The sequence below is a fragment of the Pongo pygmaeus genome, chromosome 2, assembly GCF_028885625.2.
Source record: "Pongo pygmaeus isolate AG05252 chromosome 2, NHGRI_mPonPyg2-v2.0_pri, whole genome shotgun sequence".
Classification (NCBI taxonomy): domain Eukaryota; kingdom Metazoa; phylum Chordata; class Mammalia; order Primates; family Hominidae; genus Pongo; species Pongo pygmaeus.
Genome location: NC_085930.1, coordinates 6,916,819 through 6,936,533, shown reverse-complemented (window position 1 = coordinate 6,936,533; position 19,715 = coordinate 6,916,819). Strand labels below are relative to the sequence as shown.

Genomic DNA, 19,715 nt, shown 5'->3' with positions numbered 1-19,715 from the left:
TCCAGATTTCTATTTTTCTGACACCAGTTGAGCAATCCTAACAGAACTGTTGGTAAATTTGTGATAGATTGATGAACATCTTCATTTATCATTTTTTTCATTCATTGTCCCTATGTAGTAGATAATGTAATATTCACAGGAAATATAAACATAAAAACAGGACTGATGTTTGTACAAGTAGAATAGAGAAAGTGATCCTCTATATTAAAGAGCAGAAGAAAAGGAGACTGCTGGGTACACTTTTTTTTCTCCCTTCTGTTTTTCTAGTCCTTTAGAAGTTGTGATAAAGGAAGCGTCAAGATTACAAGGAGTTAGAAGTCTCCTCTGTCTCAATGCACAGACTTTGGAAGCTATGGGACAGATCAGGGAGCTATGTCTGGGAGCAAGGAGTAGATGAAATGGACTCCAGCAGCAGAACAGGTCCTTGTAGCATGGAAAAAGCCCATTTCATAGACGAGGAATTTGAGGCACTAATATGTGAAGAAAACCTGATCAAGTTTCCATGCCTGGGGAGCTGAACACGAGTCTGATCCTTCAGTCCCCACTCTTGCCTTGTACTCGTTGTTTCTTCTCCTCCAAAATGATGTTTCAAGTGCCAATTTAAAAAAGGAGGCAGTTTAGATAGAAGGTGGATTTTGTTCTTCCAGAATGTAGAAGAGTAGCATCACAATTAATTTCCTACTGGGATATTTCAAGTGAGTTTTAACCTGACCAGCTACTTGGTGAAGTAAACCCAGGAAAAGGGATTGCATACAATGTTTCCAGCAAAAAATGAGCAAACTTAAAAATCACACACTAGAAATCTCTAAAACCCTTTTGTCTACTTAATATAGGAGACATTTAAAAATTAGGCTACACAAACCTGGCTTCTGTCACCATCTTGATGGTTCTTCTCTGCGTATTTCAACTCGGATATACTTGCCCAACTCTTCCTTTAAATTACTTCTCATCTGATATTCAGGGAATCTCAACTCTTACTTGTCCCTACTTCTACACTCAGTTCCAGGCCTAATTTTTCCTATAAAATAAACTTCATGCTTAGTTGAATAAACATCAGTCTGCTAACTGAACTCATAATCTTTGTAGAAGAGTTGTGCTCTGAAAAAATATTTTTCTCATGTTAAATTGGCATAACATTAGTTGGCCTATGTATTCATGTGATACATTCTATAGAAACAACTCTACTTACCTTTTTGCCTGTTATTGATGAGCTTGAGTTAAGATCTGCTGCAGAAGGAAGGTAGTTTCAAGGTCCAGGATAATGTGACGTTGTACAAACAATATTTTATTCTTTATGAAGGTGTCTGAGGGCAACTCAAAAGAGACATGGTATTTGGGAGAAACAGACAGTTTTAAATAAGTACTAAAAATTTATAACTTTATCTAGTGATAAATGCTTTAAAAACATAAAAAGAAAAGCAATCATTTCCTTAACACAATTACTGCAAAGTGTGCAAGGCTCTGTCATCAGCTTTTACATGGAAAGATTTCTATGTCTGTAAGAAGCCACCCATCAAGTGTTGATATCTATAATTCAGCTCTTGTTAGTGAAGTAAGGTAAGTTCAGGACCAAACAATTTCAGAAGATGGCTTGCAACATTTGGTGTGTGAAAAAGTAATGTCTTCCAGTTTACCAGTTATGCCTTTATAAATTATTTCCCATTGCAACCTTTAACGAAGCTTTTTTCTTCTTTTGAATGTGAAAATCTTGTGACATAAACCTAAGAGTAATTATATAATATTTTAAGAAACAAGTTATTAATGGATAATTGAATAATATTGACAGCCTAAGGAATGAATCTAAAGAGGTTGACATAACTGCAGATTTTGGTTTCAAACTCATGTTTGTTTAATTTCTTTTTGGAATAAATCCAGAATTACAAACAGAAACTTATGCAAATTTGTATATGTGAGTCATATCATTAACATATCATTTTAGAAATGTTACTCTAGTTTTTTCTAAAATTATTCTTCTGAATAATCTTAACTATTATGTAATTAATTCAGAAAAATTGCATATAACACAATCATAATCAGAAAAATCACATTTTCTAGAGAAGAGCAACAACTATATTACAATATAAATTATAAGGTTGACTTATGTTTGAAAATGTTTTGTAAATGTTGTTTAAATAAATTGTAGTTAGCTCCCTGTGACATTTAGTAGTCTTGATAATCCATGCTTCTCTTTCTTGCATCAGGATGCTTTGAAAGCAAACCAGATTGTATTCTTCCTTTCCAAAAGTTAAGACTTTTGCAAACCTACATAAGAGTAATAAAAATAAATATCAGTTTTAGTTAACATGTTATACTTTAATCCTTTAAATTCTATTTTTAAATATATCTCAACTATCATAGCTGAAATATAAATTGAGATGGACTTTATTTGGTGAATTCTGTTTTCTTGTCAATTGTATAACTAATACACAAACTTGACTGAAGAAAATATCTTTGCTCTGCAATAATTCTGTGTTAAATAGTGTAAATGTCCAGACATAATGAATGTTCCTTACTTTCTATAAAATGGTAGTAATACTAGTGGTAGTAGTGGGAGCAGTATTAGTGGTAGCAAGTAATAAGCATTGGTATAACTTTTAGTTATACAAAAATATTGACATATTTTGACATATTCCTTATGTCATTTATGAAGAGTGTGCTTTTCCACCAAGATTATTTGGTAGAACTCCAAACAAGTTTTCTGACCTTCATATTTACATTCTTTGTATTATGCTAGATATTGTTGGCAGTAGTAGGCAAGGTTTTAATAGTCTTGATTTTCCATTGATCTATATCTCTGTTTTGGTACCAGTACCATGCTGTTTTGGTTACTGTAGCCTTGTAGTATAGTTTAAACTATTGCAAGGACAAAAAACCAAACACCGCATGTTCTCACTCGTAGATGGGAATTGAACAATGAGAACACACGGACACAGGAAGGGGAACATCACACCCTGGGGACTGTTGTGGGGTGGGGGGAGGGGGGAGGGATAGCATTTGGAGATATACCTAATGCTAAATGACGAGTTAATGGGTGCAGTACACCAGCATGGCACATGTATACGTATGTAACTAACCTGCACATTGTGCACAAGTACCCTAAAACTTAAAGTATAATAATAATAATAAAAAAAAGAACAAAAAAAAATAGTCTTGATTTTATCCAATGAAGAAGCTGAAATCATGGGAAATCAAGTGAGAAATTCACTAAAAATTCATTTATTCTACATATATAATTTGTGGCAATTTGCTAATTGCTGCAAAGGAACAAGAATATATCAGCTAAAGTTTCATGGTAAGCATTCTAAATATTTTCACACAGCAAATGCCCATTTTAAGTAAAAATAGTCTTTTCCACAAAAATTAAAAAACCTAAAGGAATTTATAAAACATTATTTTTGATATTTATGCAAAATTATGAAAACCATGAATATTTAAAATCTTGTTTATGCTTTTTTGATATAAGGTTACTGGAGTATTTGTTAGACATTGTAATTTATTAAATATTGCCTTAATGCCAAGAGTTAAAAGTGACATTCTGATGGTCCACGGCAAGTGTCTGTTTAGATATAAGGAAGAATGAATGCTCCATAGCCTTTGGAGTTAATATGTGATCCAAGAACTAGCAATCAATAGCAAGTAGGTGCTAGATAATAATGCAGACTTTCAGGTCCTTCTCCAGCCTTACTGAATCAGAATCTGTATTTTAACAAAGTAATTCCTATGCTTACAATGCACTAGCCTTGTTATGGTTTGGCTCTGTGTTCACACCCAAATCTCACCCTGAATTGTAGTTCCCATAATCCCCACATGTTGTAAGAGGGACCCAGTGGGAGGTAATTAAATCATGGGGGGCAATTACCCTCATGTTGATCTTGTGATAGTGAGTGAGTTCTCATGAGATCTGGTGGCTTTATAAGGGACCTTCCCCCTTTTGCTCAGCAGCTTTCCTTCTTGCCATAATGTGAAGAAGGATGAGTTTGCTCCACCTTCACCGTGATTGTAAGTTTCCTGAGGCCTCCCCAGTCCTATGGAACTGTGACTCAATTAAAGCTCTTTCCTTGATACATTACCCAATCTCAGGTATCTCTTTATTAGCAGTGTGAGAATAGACTAATAGAGTAAATTGGTACCACGGAGGATTGGGGGGGTGCGATGGGGCATGCTACTGTAAAGATACCTGAAAATATGGCAGCAGCTTTGGAACTGGGTAACAGGCAGAGATTGGAACAGTTTGGAGGGCTCAGAAGAAGACAGAAAAATGTGGGAAATTTTGGAAATTCCTAGAGACTTAGAGGGCTCAGAAGACAGAAAGATGTGGGAAAGTTTGAAACTTCTTAGAGACTTGTTGAATGGCTTTGACCAAAATGCTGATAGTGATATGGACAATGAAGTCCAGGCTAAGGTGGTCTCAGACGGAGATGAAGAACTTGCTGGAAACTGGAGCAAAGGTGACTCTTGTTATGCTTTAGCAAAGAGGCTGCCTTGCCCTAGAGATCTGTGGAAATTTGAACTCATGAGAGATGATTTAGGATATCTGGCAGAAGCAATTTCTAAGCAGCAAAGCGTTCAAGAGGAAGCAGAGTAAAAAGTTTGGAAAATTTGCGGCCTGACAATGCAATAGGAAAGAAAAACCCATTTTCTGAGGAGAAAGTCAAGCTGGCTGCAGAAATTTGCATAAGTAACAAGGAGCCAAATGTTAGTCACCAGGACAATGGGGAAAATGTCTGCAGGGCATATCAGAGACTTTTATGGCAACCCCTCCCATCACAGGCCTGGGAGCATAAGAGGTAAAAATAGTTTCGTGGGCCAGGCTCAGGGCCCTGATGCTTTGTGTAGTCTTGGGACTTGGTCCTCTGTGTCCCAGTGGTGGCTAAAAGGGGCCAATGTACAGCTCAGGCCATTGCTTCAGCGGGTTCAAGCCCCAAGCCTTGGTGCCTTCCACATGGTATTGGGCCTGTGGGTGCACAGAAGTCACGAACTGAGGTTTGGGAACCTCTACCTAGGTTTCAGAGGATGTCTGGTATACACCTGTATGTCCAGGCAAAAGTTTGGTGCAGGGGTGGAGCTCTCATGGAGAACCTCTGCTAGGGCAGTGCAGAAGGGAAATCTGGAGTCGGAGCCTCCACACAGAGTACCCACTTGGTCACTACCTAGTGGAACTATGAGAGGAGGGCCACCATCCCCCAGACCCCAGAATGGTATATTCACCGACAGCTTATACCATGTACCTGGAAAAGCTGCAGACACTTAAAAGCATGTAAAAGCAGCCAGAAGGGGGGCTGTGGGTTGCAAAGCCACAGAGGTAGAGCTGCACAAGACTGTGGGAGCCCATCTTTTGCATCAGCATGCCCTGGATGTGAGATATGGAGTCAAAGGAGATCATTTCAGAGCTTTAAGATTTGGCTGCCCTGCTGGATTTTAAACTTGCATGGGTCCTATAGCCCCTTTGTTTTAGTGAATTTCTCCCATTTGGAATGGCTGTATTTACCCAGTGCCTGTACCTCCAATGTATCTAGGAAGCAATTAACTTGCTTTTGATTTTACAGGCTCATAGGTTGAAAGGACTTGCCTTGTCTCAGATGAGACTTTGGACTTGGACTTTTGGGTTAATGCTGGAATGAGTTAGGACTTTGGGGGACTGTTAAAAGGGCATGATTGTGTTTTAAAATGTGAGGACATGAGATTTGGGAGGGGCCAGAGGCAGAACGATATGGTTTGGCTCTGTGTCCCCACCCAGATCTTACCTTGAATTGTAGTTCCCATAATCCCCACATGTTGTGGGAGGGACTCAGTGGGAGTTAATTTAATCATGGGGACGTTTGCCCTCATGCTGTTCTTGTGATAGTGAGTTCTCATGATATCTATTGGTAGGCCATATAGTTAATGAGAGGATAAATTATGGATTTATTAGAAGTAGTATGGTCTAAAACTATACTGGATATTGAGAAAACAGTTTGAGGGCTGAATATACATCTACTTAGTAGCCATATGTTCTTTGGCAAAGAAGATAACCAAATGAGACTTAGCATCTTCATTTGTAAGACATGAGAATTAGACTAGGTATTCCTAACTTGTTTCCATTTCTTACTTGCATTTATTTTTCTAATTGGTACATAATAATTGACTAATGATATCTACAGATATTTATAATATTTATGTGCAGTTAAGTGATTTATAAAACAATTAACTTCTTTGAAATAAGTGTGGTCCAGCTTATTTCCCCTTGGGTCAGAGCATCTGTTAAAATTTTAGCAAATATTGGCTCTTGATTTTAGATATGGGGTTTCATTCGTAACACAATTCTTTTAACAATCTCAGTAAGCTATTGATTTACTTGTATTCTTGGATATTATGGTCCAATGGCTATTAACCAATACCACAGTTCATGTCCAAACATGGTTCTCCAATCTAGTCTTCACCTAGAAGATTTCCAGCATCTCCAGCATGAGTCCTGGCACTTTGGTCATTGCCTTTCCCTTCACTTCTTGTGTCTTCTGCCTACTACGCAATGAGCTCGGAGATGAGACTGGGTTATTTACCTCCAGGCTCTTTCCCAGAAATGAGTTTTCATATAGATGTTATTTACTTTATTAGGAAGCCAGTGCCCCACAGCACGTATTTAAGGTATCCAAAAGGATGCCTGGGAAGTACCTGGGAGAAGTTTCCCTTTTCCCAATACTATGGCTCTTCTGTGTCCCAAATCTTATCTCACGTTCTGCTTTTTAATCTCTCTAACGTGGCCTACACTGACTTTAATTTAGGGCAGAAAATTCATCATTTGTAAGCCTCAAAATTACTTGATATTCAGACTAGCTAAATAGCTGGCTTTCTGAACGAGGCTATGTTCTCTATACCTTTCATCATTATCAGATGGCCCTGGATTACAGCTTTTCCAGGAAGTCTTTATTGATGATGTCAAGAAATATGTGAAACCCTTTAGACTTTAGTATTCTTTTAAATTGATCTCTAAACTCTTTCCTAAGTAGGAGCATTTTGTTGTTGTTGTTTTGTTTTGTTTTTTGAGACGGAGTCTCGCTCTGTCGCCCAGGCTGGAGGGCAGTGGCGCGATCTTGGCTCACTGCAAGCTCCGCCTGCCGGGTTCATGCCTTTCTCCTGCCTCAGCCTCCTGAGTAGCTGGGACTACAGGCGCCCGCCACCACACCCGGCTAACTCTTTTTTGTATTTTTAGTAGAGACGGAGTTTCGCCATGTTAGTCAGGATGGTCTCGATCTCCTGACCTCATGATCCGCCCGCCTCGGCCTCCCAAAGTGCTGGGAGTACAGGCGTGAGCCACCGCGCCTGGTCAAGTAGGAACATTTTTTAAGACCTTTTTAAATAATAGGTGGCAGCTTGACATCTTTCTTGGCTATTGCTTTACATGCATGATGAATATTTCAACCAAGGATGGAGGGACTCCTCACTATTCAGCACTGTACCTTCTAAATATTGTTAATTATTCCTGAAAGAAGGGTTTGATAGGATATTGCATCTAAAGAACAAGAAAAGGCTGCCATTTTCTTGTTCTATAGATGGAATATCTTCTCAAATCTATACATACATATGTGTATTACATAAACAGCAGCCTTTGCTGCTGCTTATCTTATTGTATAAAATAGAAATATATATGAACATTTATACATTTTCATTATATATACTATACATATAACAAGATAATGCTCCTAAAGTTAAAATGGAAGTTGCTGAAGAGTCATATTCAGTAGGAGGGCTGAAAAATCTAGTAGTCATCCATAGGATGAATTGATCAATTTGAGAATATTTACCAGCATACTGATGAGACAAAGAAATGGAAAATGAGAAAATGTAAGAGACCTGGAGACCAGTTATAGAGTATCCAATACCAGGCTAGAAAAATTTTAGAAGGAGAAAATAAAGCTAGAAGAGGAAAGTAAATGTAAGATAAATTTTCAGATTTTTAGAAGAGTCAATGTAATGCAAAGGAACAACTAAAACGAAGTAGTAACAACAATGTTCAAAAACAACATTCTTACACATATAGACACCATCCTGCACCCTTCCTCATCCACATACACCCCATCTACTGAAATGGTGACATTGCAGATCTTCAAGGATTAAGAGAAAAACCCAAAAACTTCCAGAAAACAAAAAGAAATGAGCTTTCTTCTAAATATAGGGATGACTTTATTTAAAGTCTGTTTAGACTTCAAATTAGCAATACTAAATGGTAGAAGATAATAAAGCTAAGACTTAAAAATTTTGGGAAGTTATTTTAAGATGCATTCTACTAAAGCAACATAAAATTTGAGATAAATGAACAATTGAACTTCAGAATTAGTGGAAGAAATCCTGCAATATAAAAAATTAAATTCCAGGATAACAGCAAATACAGAAGGTTGTAAGGAATTGGTTCAAGTTAGAATATTAAGTTTGGGGCTGGTCTGAAGGTAGTGAATTATCTCAGTCAATTGTTCACAGTCAGTTACAGATTGAGCTCCTTGTTCCACTCTTTCCTTTTTCCCTTCTTCTCACTACTGCACTTGATAGTCTTAAAAAAAGACTATTGGAGACTATTATTCTAAGTGAGGCAACTCAGGAATGGAAAACCAAACATCGTATGTTCTCACTCATAAGTGGGAGCTAAGCTAAGAGGATGCAAAGGGATAAGAATGACACAATGGACTTTGGGGATTCATGGGGAAAGGGTTGGAAGGGGGTGAAGGAAAAAAGACTACAAATAGGGTACAGCATGTACTACCCAGCTGATGGGTGCACCAAAATCTCGCAAATCACCACTAAGGAACTTACTCATGTAACCAAATACCACCTGTTCCCCAAGAAACTATGGAAATAAAATTAAGAAAGACTAACTTATTAAAAAATATTAAGTTTGGAGTTTTAAAATAAAGTTAGAAACCATTACATAAATTACATGGATAAGAATCTAGGAATTCTTGATGAGTTGTGGGCACAGGTCTTCTGCCAACAGCAACAAGAAAGAAAACTAATTTGAACTTCTGGAAAGGTAAAGTTGTAAAAAATATTCCCAAAGTGAAGCAAGTAAAAATGTGGCATGCTTTTAGAAAAATTAAGCAGCTATATATTGATTATATGAATCAGGAAAAAGGAGAGGTCCTATTGATAGTCTAAATTTATGTGAAATGGTTTTGGATTTATAATAGATAAGGCTCAAGTCATTTTCCCATGATGTAATGTTGTTTTTTCCTGTAAAATATGTTATTTTTATAAGATATTTTGATTGTGTTAAAACATTTCTGTTTCAGTTTCTTTAAAATATCCATATTTTATTCTAGTAGTTTGTTTTTTAGACACTTGAGCTGGCTTTTCATTTTTATGAGATTCCTTACTATGTTATTTTTGTAGAAAAATTGAACTATGCTCATTTACTGAATGAATAATTAAAAAGTATATACTAGTAGCACCAACCAGTTAATATTTTCACAATTGTTTTAATGAAAGGAATGTTTTAGGAAATAATTTTAATTATAAACAGTTATCTAAGTTTCAGTAATTATTTAATTCCATATATCAATTGATATCTATTTTACTCAAAAATAGTTATTAAATATATAATACATATAAACAGAAATAAAAATTTGAAATCTATCATCTATCTGAAATCTAAGGCATAAAGAATCTAATGTACAACATGAAGACTATATTTAGTAATATTGTATTGTATATTGGTAATTTGCCAAGAGAGTACATTTTAGGTACTCTTACTAACCAAAAAAGGAGAGGCAACTATATGTTAAGCAACTGTTAACTTGCTTAACTGTAGTAATCACTTCACTATGTATATATATATGAAGATAAGTATATCAAAACATGCTGCAAACTTTAAATATATACAACAAAGTAGCTATAAAAACAATTGAATGAATTTTTTCAAAATACAAACTCATTTAGGAATAAAAACAGTTAAAGTAAAAAGAAACTATCTTGAAATCTTACCAATAATTTAAAAAATGGTATTATAATATTATTATATGGTATTATATTAATGATATTAAAATAATTAATTGTATTATAATATTATAATATAAATCCTGTAAATGAGCTTGGATTCAGTGATTCCCTTGTCATTACGTATTTAGGTTGCTTCTAAAACTTTAATACTATTAAGAATAAGAGTTCTGGTTCACAGCTCGTATATCTTTCTCCTCATATTCTTGATTAATGCTAATACCTGGAAGCAGAATGAGTCTGAGTACAAACAAATTTCAGGCTGTGTGTATTGGCTAGACAGTATTTTAAAAATTTTATACTGAATTATACTATTACCAAGGTTATAAAGATTTGGTCTCTGCAGACCTTCATAAGAATTGACTATTATTTTGAAAAGGTCAATTTGTTAAACTTAAAATGGTAAAAGATTGCTGTTTTCTTTTTTAAATTTAGTGGTCACTTTTTTATTTTATTACTTATTGATCCCAAATTAATAAGTATTTTTAAAATTGCATTCTTTTAATTGCTATTTATGCCTTTGTTCTATTTTTTCTATTATTTAGTTGTACAGTTTTCTTTCTGATTTGTGCATCCTATATATAGCAAAGATAATTTTTTGGTGACATTTAATTTCAATTACTAAGTGTTTTAAATATTATTTACAATATTTTTAACCTGAGATAGTTTTGATTTTTAAATAACCATTTTTGTTACTTCTTACATATTTTGTACACATAAGTTATTTCTGTCTCAATATCTAGTTAATTTTGTCGTGTTTAGTTTTTCTATTTTTATAATTCAACTCCATATGAAAGTCAAATTTAAACAGCACAACTTTAGGGTCTTATTCTTGGTTGCAAGCAAGTAAAATACATTGATTTGAGCAGGAAATAAATTTATTGATTTCTGAAAAGGCAGCAGAACTAGAATTGGAAAAGAATCAGGAATAAAGGAGCCATGGCTGCAGCTAGCATCACAGTGAAAATATCACATACTTCTCCCTTGGGGATGTTGTGCTTTCTGTTGCTAAAAACAGAGCAGACACATCCTGTACCACCTGCCACTGCCAGGCTTGGATGCTGATCTTGATTACTTATAGCTGTCGCCTCTGCCCGCAGAAATTGTTACTTCTGCTGCTGCTGTCTCCACTGGACTGGGTATTCTCCAGTTCCTATGGATTAGTTTAGTACAAAATCTTAGTTTGTGATCAGGACTGGTCATTTACTCATGTCTAGAACTTATTATATATCATGCTGTTAAAAAATGTGTTATTTTTGAATCATTTTTGAGCCCCAATTTTTTGTTATTTCAAGCCAAAAAAATCTCAACAGGAACAAAATTTAGATAAAAAAATGAGATGTTCCAAATAACAGACCTAAAATATAGACTTGGGGGCATGGAGGAGATTGGGTAGTAAGGATCCTTTGTTTGCAATGTGGAAGTTGATGGCCATCACAAAGTGACAAGAAGTATTCGAGTACACTGTTTCCTGCTGCTTTTGGCTATACAAACTACCTGTCTACCAATACTGGAGCAGAAAGAAAAAGTAGGGTATTATGGTGTATTAGTATTTTTCAGTCTTTGTAGGTCTGGTAAAGAGATTAAGTGAGGTGGTCCATCCAAATGTAGAAAAAGAAAAAAAAAAATATTTGTCTTCCTGAGAGAGGATCTCTCTACCTATTGTCAACATTTGAGCTAACTTTGTGTCCACCAGTCTGCCAAAATGGAGAAAGCTGAATTCCAAGCTAAAGTTAGGACAGGCAAAGGCAGACAAATAGAAAACTTAGCTAGAAAACAAAAAACAAAACCAAAAACAAACAACCCTAAATTCCTAGGCCTCGACCAAGCATCTTCTCTTAATCATTCTCTTCCCAGAAAAAATCCAAACCAAACCAAAACAAAAATCAGGGTTGCTATGAAAACCAGTTGTAATGCAAAGCAAGTTGCATTATAGTTTCCCTACCCAATGGTACTTTAACAGTTATTTCAAGGCAGAGTCAGGACAGTCAGAAAAAGAAGCCACTCACAGAAGTACCTGTATGGTGGGTCGTGGACATTTAAAGATTCAAAGCTATGATACTATGATAATTACTTTGATCATCCATACTAGCTCTTGGAATTAGGGGAAGACCAAAAGACTGATAAAGGTACTGATGGATTGCTGTATTGTCGAAAAGAGATCCCAAGGCTGAGTGATGATCATCTAAAAAGTTCAATACCTAAGGCAAATTTTATCAGCATTTATCACCAAGTTTCACTCTCCTCTGCCCCCGCAAAGGCTCTTAGAACTCCTTAGTCCCATGTCAGATGTGGCCTAGGTGGACAAATCCAGGGTCTTTGAAGGGTGATGGACAGGAGAGTTCACATGAGAAAGCAAAATACCAAGCAGGTTCTGTTGTTTGCCTACAAATACCATTCCATCCCATTTCCTGCCTTCTAAATGTAAATTGTCAAATATTCCCCATATTGTTGAAGTATCCATTCCTCCCTCACCTTCCCAGATGCCTCTGGGGATACCTATTTTGTCCTCCACTCCCTGGGTTGGAAGTTGAATATTTACTTCTGTTTTCATCATCTCAGCACTCTTCATAGAAATTCATTTAGGAATGGACAAGTGAACTGATTGTGGCCAGGAAAATATGAGAAGAAGTTTGCTAGTGGGCGTCTGAGAAAAATTTAATTATTCTTAAGAAAGAGGCACAAGAAGAATATGGTCTCTTGGCCATCTCTGAAAATTTCCATGTGTGTCTATATGATATTCTAAGAATTTCTATAGTTATCTATCAACCAAACTGAGGATAAAACCAAGGTGAAGAGGGAGGCAAAGCCAATACCGAGGTTTATGGAGAAGGGAATTCAGAGGTTATCTTCACTTAAACCACCATCTTCCTGGATTGAAAGCTATATGAAGTATTTCCTCTTTTCTATTACTTGTGGCCTTTAAAAGTATCGTAACTGAACTTTCTCATGGCACATATAGTACAGAATGAACACAGCTCAAAGTCAAACAGAATCATTGTTACATGGCGAGGATTTGTGGTAACAATATGAGTTTTCTCTTAGCTAAATAAGAAGATCTGGTTCTTATAGATTATAGATCTGAATCAGCAGAATAATTTTAAACTTATGATTAATGAAAAATGTTTTGAGATAAATTTTAATATGCATTATATATGCATTATATATAATGCACATTATGTATGCATTATATATTTCAGGAAAAGGGTAAAGAGAAAGACAGGAAGAAAACAAATTGCAGAGAAGAGAAGGGAAGAGAATGCAAGAGAAAGGAGAAGAGACAGTCATAATGCAAGAGAAGGAAGAAAAGACAGTCATATTTACTGTATGATGTTCTTTACCTGAATTACTTTATTCAAATTAACAAGGTGAAATACATCATATTTTAAACATTATAAACACCTCATATAATATGCATTACCAAGTATCAAATATTTTTTGAATTGTAAGTGGTAACATATTTGAAAGAATGAAAGGTTAATCAATTTTTTTGCACTGTAATGCTGAATTAGATGAAAATTTAATATCAAAGTCATTAAGGGAGATTTCAAAATAGAACAGGTTGATTGACATACCACCAAGATAATTTCAGGATTCACAAAAGCTGATACGTATTGAAAGGAAATATAAATTAATTTTTTTTGTAAGAAATGTCTTTTGATCCTATAAGGCACTTCTGGCCATATTCCTTAGTCAAACTGATGGTTGAGTTATATCATGCTAACAGGATGTCTTTTTCATTAAACATAATCTTTTCATGAAATTCAAACAAAATCAAAATTAAAATACAAAAGTGTACAGACTTTTAAAAGGAAAGAAATACTACATAAGTTCATAATTAAAATAATTAAAACAGCACTGGACTGTTTGAAGCTGATGAGCTATAGCTCCAGCAAATGCTATCTGATTATTCAGGAAGAAGGAAGATCTTCATATGATCCTGATAGCATATAAAATTTTGGTGGGCATTGAGTTTGCTGGATAGTTACCTATTGCATTGCAACCACAAGAACACAAACAAACTCGAACTGATGATATTCATACTGTTGCTAAACTGAAAATCTTAATCAGCTTCCTAAAATGGCCAGTATTTAAAATTTGAGGGCAAACCTTTTTATAATTGTATATATGTGGGTTTACTGAATTTTTGATAGGAAAATGTGAGCAACATTGTCTTCTAGTCAAAATTCTTAGTGTTCATGACTAGGAAAAATTTATTCTAGGTTAAAATAAAGTCCAATATGCTTGAAATTCTTATAGGGTGTTTTCTGAAACCTACTGCTTAAATCAATAAATGTACTATTAATTACAGAAAAAAATTGTTGTCTTTTCATTATCAGGCCATAACTGCTCTCTCAAAATTTTAAGTCGATGCCAGTGTAGTTTTTCACACTTATGTACATTTTCATTTTTACATTGGTGTCTGACTAACATAATACTAATGATGCTAGCGTCTGCAGCCAGCTATCTACCTCTTCCACAGTGTCAACCTACATTGAAGGTACCTAAGAATTTATTTTATTGGAGGGCCATTAACAGAGTTAGACCAAATTCAAATCCCATTAATGGTCCTGCTCAATTTGTGGCAGATGTTTCAGAATTCATGGCATACTGCCCTCAATTAAATGAAAGTGGCTGTATTTGAAGTTTGACTGAAGTTGAGCAGTAAGTAGAATACGGTGCAATACCAATTATGATTATAGACCAAGATGAGACTCTTCAGTCATATTATTGTAAAACTATTCTTAAACACTTTTAATCTGATTTCCTTTTGTATGCCTGCTATATATTTGTAAAAAATTACAAATCAGCAACTTTTTTTCCAAGGCATTATCATTTCCTAAGATGAGAAATACTAATTAAAAAAATCTTGGCATAAAAGCAAATGAAATTTAATTACTGTCATTAAGGACTGATTGTTCATGTAGCTCAGCCCAGTGTTAAAAACAAGTGTTTTATTCAAGAGTCCTAGTTGGATAGACTATCTCTGTAGTGTCTCTCACAATTTATCTCTGCTTCTCCATTGCTACTCCCACCATCGTTATTCATTTATTATTACCAATTTCAGTCACATTTACAGAGTTCAATATGTTAATTTTTATTTATCCTCATAACAATACTGAACTCTCTATTATCCTAGATTACAAAGGAGAAATCTGGAAAGGAATCCACAAAGGCTGAAAAAATTATTCAAAACACTCAACAAAGGGCAGAGACTGTATTTCAACTTCAAATCTTATTAATTTGCAAATTCATGTTCTTATTGATTCTACTCTTTACAGCTAAAGATTTGCAACAACTTTCTAAAATCATACTGTAAATTTACAGATTTCTATTAGATTATCACAATAATTTACTTATTGTCAACTTCTCTGAAATGTTTACTAGTTTCCTACTGGCTACTAGATTACATAAAATAACCATCCATGCATTCATATTCCTATTTGTTGGGGCTCAAAAGATATTACTTTAAAGTATGGTGGTTTGGCATGCTGAGAACTTTGAACTGTAGGACCCTGGAAGGGCCTTAGAAGCAAAGCCTCTTTTCTGACGCTTCTTTCTCCTGTTTACCTTCCTCCCCCAAGCTAGGCCTTAGAAACTAGGATTCCTCTTCCCTGAGGTGGGTCACATTTTATGACATAGAGCCAGCCATAAAAGCTAGGGATATGACTCTAACCCTACCTTTCTGTGTAAGTGCTGCCCCTAAAAAAATTTTCTGACCTAACTTGTCTGAAAGTAGATCATAAGACCCTCATTCCAGAAGGGGTTCTGCCTTATTCCCATGAGGAAGGAAGACCACACAGAGAGAGGCCAAGAATCCAGACAGGCCTCACCAGGCTTCTCCACTAATTCGATAACTGTTAGAGCATTCCCTTTGTGTCCGATCACATTTACACACACTGTTCACTCTTTACCAAATCTAAGCATAAAACTAGACAGTGTTCCCTTCAGTCTTCATACTGAAGGATCCTGTGTCACGTAAGACTCTGATGAAATAAATATGTTATGTTTTTCCCTTGTTGAGTTGTCTTTTTGTTATTAAGAGTGTTGGTCGTGAACCTTATGATGGGTGGGGAAAGATACCACATTTTTTTCTGCCCCTACATCTCCATATTGTCCTCAAACTCATGTATCACCGCTCCCAAAGCCATCAAATTGTCTTCAGCCTGTCTCACCTACTTTGCATTCCCTGAGCATGCTTAGGCTTTTTTCTCTAGCCTGATTGCCTCTCTAGCATTGTGGTTCCAGAAATCATGCCTGTCCTTAAAGTCCTCTCTGAGATGTGACATCTTTTCTGTGAAATCTTTTCTAATCTCTATCCACTCTCTACCTTTCAAATTTCCTCAATATCCACAACTTAAATGCCTCACTTTTCATTGACTTTCCAGCCACTGCCTTGTTACCAGTATTACTGCACATCTTTTTTTTTTTTTTATTATTATACTTTAAGTTTCAGGGTACATGTGCACAACGTGCAGGTTTGTTACATATGTATACATGTGCCATGTTGGTGTGCTGCACCCATTAACTCGTCATTTAACATTAGGTGTATCTCCTAATGCTATCCCTCCCTCCTCCCCCCACCCCACAACAGGCCCAGGTGGGTGATGTTCCCTTTCCTGTGTGGATGTGTTCTCATTGTTCAATTCCCACCTATGAGTGAGAACATGCGGTGTTTGGTTTTTTGTCTTTGCGATAGTTTGCTGAGAATGATGGTTTCCAGCCATCCATGTCCCTACAAAGGACATGAACTCATCCTTTTTTATGGCTGCATAGTATTCCATGGTGTATATGTACTACACATCTTTCATTTGAATAATGTGATGCCTTGTTAATAAGTTGAATATAAATGCCTCAAAATTGTCCCCCATGTGTTTCTGTGTTGCTTCTTTTCCTATAGAACTTATTTTGATCTCCCTTGTAGATAAATTTACAGTCTAATAAAACAACAAAAAAATATAATTTATAATATGTATTCCTCTGTAATCACTTTTAGGTTTTTTATAGATTGGTTTGGTTTCAGTTTAGTTACTTTTAAAGATCTTGGAAGAGTTGGCCAGGTGTGGTGGCTCACGCCTGTAATCCCAGCACTTTGGGAGGCTGAGGCAGGCAGATCACGAGGTCAGGAGATGGAGACCATCCTGGCCAAAATGGTGAAACTCCGTCTCTACTAAAAATACAAAAATTATCTGGGCATGGTGGTGCGCACCTGTAATCCCAGCTACTCAGGAGGCTGAGGCAGGAGAATTGCTTGAACCAGGGAGTTGGAGGTTGCAGTGAGCCGAGATCGTGCCACAGCACTCCAGCCTAGAGACAGAGTGAGACTCTGTCTTAAAAAAAAAAAAAAAAAATCATCGAAAAGTTATCTGTACCAATAATTGCATAGGGACTAGGATTCAGTACTTTAAAAAATTTGTTTTGAGGAGACGAGGAGAAAAAGTTCTAAACTGGAAGCTGACCTCCGGTTTACACTTGAGTAGTCACATTAACTAGGGTGAGCTAATGCTTTGTTTTCCAAACTGAGATAGTTTTGAGAGAGAACAGGCTCACTATAATTAAACCAGGACAATCCTGGGAGAACTTCATTCCATTAACTGGCTGTGTAATGTTAGGCAAGATGCTTCATTATTTGGGGACTCAGTTTCCCCATCCACAGATGGCAAGCTTAAACTAAATATTTTCGATTTCTTCTGGGTCTAAAATTTGTAAAATAAGTTAAATATTTTGTGCTATGAAATATACAATGATATTGAACATTTGTAAAATTTTCTTATAAATATTTTACTATGTATTTTGCATTTTTTAGTTTAGGGATACGAATGCAGAGAATGTTAGTGGCAAAGAACTTTTCTAGAAAATGCTAAAATTTAGAACTATTTTTTGGAGTTAAGAAAGAGGCTTTTTTAGATTAATTTAAAAAGAGTTGAGTAACATACAAATTGAGTAATTAGTAACATACAATAGCTTATTATAGATTAATACATATATTGAATATAATCTTTAGGCTTCAAAGAGGAGTTGTGTGGGAAAGGCTTTGGAAGTGTCTAGAACTCTGGCAGATAAAAAATGGGAACTGCTCCAAAGAATATATATAGGAAAGTGGATATGAGAAAAGGATATGTGACTGTTTGGGGAAAGGCAAATTGTCTTAAATGTTTTAAAACTTTTTGGAAAAGAAAAAAGTACTTTTTGGATAATCAACTCTAAGTGTACTAGAAATAATATTTTCTTAAATGTGTTTCATCCAAATTAAACATTGGAACAGTTTTCGCTTTCATGTAGAAATTAAAGTTTTTTTCCCCCCTTAAAGTGACTTTTGAGGTGTGTGGTCTATGTACATCCTTGTATACTCCAGTGTCTAGAAGTTGCCTGAATTTCTGAAGTCATCTAGAGATTATCTCAGCATCTTTCTGTAGCATTTTAATACATTCATCCGGTTACCTCATCACAAATGCCAGGAAATAGTCTGACCAGATGCAGATAAAAATATTACACTTTGTTTTAATGCCATTATTAGAATTTCAAAAAAGAGGAAATGATCCTTAATTGTAGATTCAATTGTTATTTGCAGGTGCAAAAGGAAACTTTGGCTGCCTCCTTTAATAACCTGTTCAAAGAGTTCAGAGGTGAATTAAAAGGATAGTACAATTTAATAAGTGGCTAATTTAGCTAGGTGTTGCCTGGAGTAGTTTATGAGTCCTTTAGGGAAGGAATAGTACTCTATATTAGCAGAAGTAACTCCTATTAACTAATCACTTAACATCAGAAAGGTGTAAACCTGTTTTTCCTTTCTAAGGTATATTTGCTTGTTTTTTAACTGTTGCCAAGAAAACGATTAAAGTTTGTTTTTATTCAGGGTCTGGGTTTGGAAGACAAGTGTGTCTGAAACTTGCCTACTCCATATTTCTACTCAAATAATACAGCTTCTCCAGAGAAGAAAGTTTTATTACTGTGGGAGGAAAAATAAAGAAACATAGGGATTAAATTCAATATATTTCTTGGTTTCCTACATTAACTGATTTTGAGGTTATGCCTTCCTTCTGCTGTTGTACCAAGAAAAAAAAAGGCAATAAAAAAGTTATACAGTACATTTCCATGATTGATTATATGTTGCGTTAAATGCTTAAATGTAGAGTTGTTTTCTTATCAGAGTCTTCAGTTTCAATAGCTTGGTATTTTATTGAACATTCTTACGAATTTTGAAAATATGATAGAAATTAGAAGGTAATCTTGTAGACAGAGAATACATTTTTTTCCTTGTGTAGTTAGGTAGAATTCTGTTAGACTTAGGGTGAAATTATCATGCCATTTCTAGATATAATAATTTTGATTTAGATGTAAAGTCTTCCTTTTTTATTCATTTTAAACTGATTGTCTATACATGCACCTTATATTTTTATCCAAATGCATTCTTTAATAAACTAATCACAATGAAATATGAGTGTCTATGTTTTTTTTTTCTTTTTTTTTCCTTTATTATTATTATTATTATACTTTAGACTCTATGGTACATGTGCGCAACGTGCAGGAAAGTTACATATGTATACATGTGCCATGCTGGTGCGCTGCACCCACCAACTCGTCATCTAGCATTAGGTATATCTCCCAATGCTATCCCTCCCCCCTACCCCCACCCCACAACAGTCCCCAGAGTGTGATGTTCCCCTTCCTGTGTCCATGTGTTCTCATTGTTCAATTCCCACCTAGAAGTGAGAATATGCGGTGTTTGGTTTTTTGTTCTTGCGATAGTT

The 19,715-nt window shown here is 35.4% G+C and overlaps 1 protein-coding gene across 12 annotated transcripts in view; it reads left to right on the top strand.

Annotated features, from left to right (window-relative positions):
- CSNKA2IP (casein kinase 2 subunit alpha' interacting protein) overlaps window positions 1-19,715 on the top strand; it is a 146,535-nt gene that overhangs the window by 92,113 nt on the left and 34,707 nt on the right. For 3 of the 12 annotated variants that reach the window (XM_054482569.1, XM_054482577.1, XM_054482570.1), the window contains one exon: window positions 13,164-13,331. The exons of the other annotated variants lie outside the window; for them this stretch is intronic. The gene's annotated coding sequence lies outside the window, so the exon portion shown is untranslated. The remainder of the gene's footprint in view (window positions 1-13,163; window positions 13,332-19,715) is intronic. 12 annotated transcript variants of the gene reach the window in all.